Source organism: Echinops telfairi, unplaced genomic scaffold (genome assembly GCF_000313985.2).
Source record: "Echinops telfairi isolate 266 unplaced genomic scaffold, ASM31398v2 ScPeMD7_9;HRSCAF=40, whole genome shotgun sequence".
Taxonomy (NCBI): Eukaryota; Metazoa; Chordata; class Mammalia; order Afrosoricida; family Tenrecidae; genus Echinops; species Echinops telfairi.
This window is the reverse complement of record NW_022103906.1, coordinates 16,928,220-16,931,427: the sequence shown is the minus strand read 5'-3', so window position 1 is coordinate 16,931,427 and position 3,208 is coordinate 16,928,220. Positions and strand designations below refer to the sequence as shown.

Sequence of the window (3,208 nt, the reverse complement as noted above, 5' to 3'; positions counted from 1 at the left end):
CGGACAGTATAACATATGACAAAACAATAATTTATGAATTATGAGGGGTTCATGAGGGAGGGGGTATGGGGGAAATGAAGGGCTAAAGTAGAAGGCAAAGGTTTTGAGAACTATGAGAGCAACAAATGTACATATGTGCTTGACACAATGGATGTATGTATGGATTGTGATAAGAATTATATGAGCCCCCAATAAAATGATTTTTAAAAAAAGAAAAGGTTTCCCTCTCACACTGTGTTGCCACTCCCACTTCCCAATGGTAGTTGCCAGAAGCCTTTAAAATACCATCTCTGCAAGCATTGTTCTACAAAGCCTAAAGGGAGAACTACAAATGTGGACCAACCAATGCATAGATACACAAACTATGCTATCATCCATATAATGGAATGTCACTCAGCCATAACAAATAATAAAGTATTAATAAATGCTACAATCTAGATGGACTTTGAAACCATTATACTGAGTGAAAAGGCCATAGACTATTGCATGATCTCATAATTGGAAATGTCCAGAATAGGCGATCCAGAACCAGAGAGGAGTCCCTAGGTAGCAAGTATAGACACTTAACATATCCATTTAAAGGCACCTCAGAAGAACTAGCCACTCAAAACCCTGGGCAGCCCAGCTACTCTGACATACATAGAGTCTCTCCATGAGTTAGAATCCATTCACGGGCTACGAGTTTGGTTTTCACATAGGGACAGAAAATAGGCTCGTGGTTGCCAGGAGTGAGGTGCGGAGTGACTGCTATTGCCTACATTTCTTTTTGGAGTGCTGTCAATGTTCTAAAATTAGATACTGCTTAATACATATAAGCCACATTGGTGCGGTGGTTATGCACTGGGCTGTGATCTTCATGGTCAGCACCTCAAAAAGACCAGCAGCGCTGTGCGTGGGCTTTCTACACCTGTACACAGTTAGTCTCAGAAACCCAGAGGGGGTCCCTATGAGCCAGCACTGACTCAGTGACGACAAGAGTTCAATACATTTAACTATAAATGCACTAAAAGCCAGTGGGTTTCACATGAAGAGTGAATTTTATAAGCAAATATCTTTCTATAAAGCTGCTAAATTATTGCTTATATAAATATACATACTGCGAACAGGGTAATTCAAAACCTGTATATTTTGAAGCATATTTCATAAATAAATAATAATTAGATGACGCAAACAAAAAAGTTTTAAAATGAATTTCTATTTTTAAAAAGTTAAGTCACACATTGGATTTATCTAAGACATGGCTGTTCCGACAAGTCTAGAAGCTCATTCTGTAAACGCAAAACTGGCTGTGTGTCATGTGCTTAAACTTCTTATAAATAGAATCTTAAATGCCCAGTTTGTCTATTAATGTTAAGTCTGTTCATTGATATACATAGAGATTGGTTTATACAGTTACAATCATTCTAACTAGACACAAGTAACTGGACACCACTGGCAAACCTAAGGAATAAATGGGTAACAGAAAATGGGAAAATAAAAGTAAGAGAAAATATAATGGGTAAAGTAGGAATCAGAACAGGAAATAGGAGATCAGATTATTTTTTAAACCTTTTACACCTTACCTCCCGGTAGCCTTAGGATTCCCAGGGGAAGAGCTACAAGATGTTTATCCCGTCAGTCAGTCAGCCAGAGAACAGAGCTGGTTGCTAAAACCCTCCCCACTGTCCCAGCTATAGTCCAGTTATCTCTCCTGGAAGTCAAAATATCTACAGTTGAAGACGGTCAGAAAGGCGGAGACTACACCCAGGTGAAAGGTGTTTCCTACTCCTATTTCACAAGTCGTCACAAGCTCAGTCCAAGGGCTGGAACTGAGACCCACGCGGTTGGGTAAATTTGTTCCTAAAACCTCTTTAAAGTGAGGACGAAAGTGCATCTGACCCCAGCCATGGTATTTCCATGCATGTGAAAGAAATCGATGCATTTGAATTGTGGTGCTGGCAAATATTAAGCGCCATGAACTGCCAAAAGGACAACCCAGTCTGTCTTAGGCTTCGTCTCACATACTTTGGACGTGTTGTCAGGAGACCAGTCGCCGGAGAAGGACATCACGCTTGGGGAAGTCCAGGGTCAGTGAAAAAGGAGCGCCCTCGACAAGATGAGTCTGCAACGTGGCTACAATGGGCTCAAACATACAAATAGTAAGGATGCCGCGGCGCAGGGCACGGTGGGGTGTCCTACTGTACAGAGCTCGCTATGAGTGGGAACCGACTCGATGGCACCGGATAACTGGGGTAACGAACACTTTCCACAGAACACAGTGTTGAGAATACAGTACCTGGCACCCACTTCCATAAGTAGCAGCCCTATATCGAGATTCCCAGGCTATACATCTTTATGGGAACTACAGCCTCACTTTTCTTCCGCAGCGAAGCTGGCGATTTGAACAGCCCACCTTGGGATTGGGAGTCCACCGCCTAACCCAGAGCGCCGCAGCCTAAGAATGGGTCTGGAGGCAGGCAGCGCATCGGCGGGGTTCCATCCGAGAGGTCGGAGGTCCCCAAATCTGTGCAAGTATCCTAGTGAGTTAGTACTACGTTGAGTACATATTCTCGGCTGCGCTTCCGGACAGGGGGGCTTTCTCTCGAACCCCCCACTCCGTGCCGTGATTAAGCAGTGCCCGCAGGCTTGGGCAGCGGTGAACAGAGGCGATTCCTAGGATCATTTCCAGGTCTAACCTCGTATTCCCAAGGCCTTGAACGTCCCTCTAGGCTCGGGGCTGGGGCGAAGCAAACGCAGAGGCCTCGGCTCGGGGCTCTTGGCGACAACAGATCTCAGGAGACAAAATCCCTCTTCCCAGCCGCGCGCGGTCGTGGCCAGCCGCGGGCAGAAGAGGGCCGGGTGACCAGAGGGCGCGTAGGTGTCCCTAGTGGCTCCGACCGACACCCACGGCTACTTCAGAGCCTGCCAGCAACTGACATTGGGATTCGAGCAGTTCCGGTGAGACGAACCGTCACTTATTTCAAACGCGCGCGCCACCGCTTCGCGCACGCCCCCAACTACGGGATGGCGAGAAGGTCAAAACTCGCCGGCTTCGCAGTCCCACCGGTGGCTTTTGGTCCTTCCCGCGTCTCCTGTGTCGGCCCGGCTCTAGATCGCTGGCTGAACGGTGACGAAGCAAATCCACCCTCCGCTCAGAGGAGAAAGATAAGGCTGCGTGCTCCGGTAAAGATTTACAGACCCGGGAACCCTACACAGGTTTGCTGGGGGG

At 46.8% G+C, this 3,208-nt stretch overlaps 1 protein-coding gene across 1 annotated transcript in view; it reads right to left on the bottom strand.

The window, feature by feature from the left end:
- PBK (PDZ binding kinase) overlaps positions 1-2,849 on the bottom strand; it is a 19,297-nt gene extending 16,448 nt beyond the window's left edge. The window contains exon 1 of the mRNA XM_004707624.3: positions 2,676-2,849. The gene's annotated coding sequence lies outside the window, so the exon portion shown is untranslated. The remainder of the gene's footprint in view (positions 1-2,675) is intronic.
- Positions 2,850-3,208: the final 359 nt, after the last annotated feature.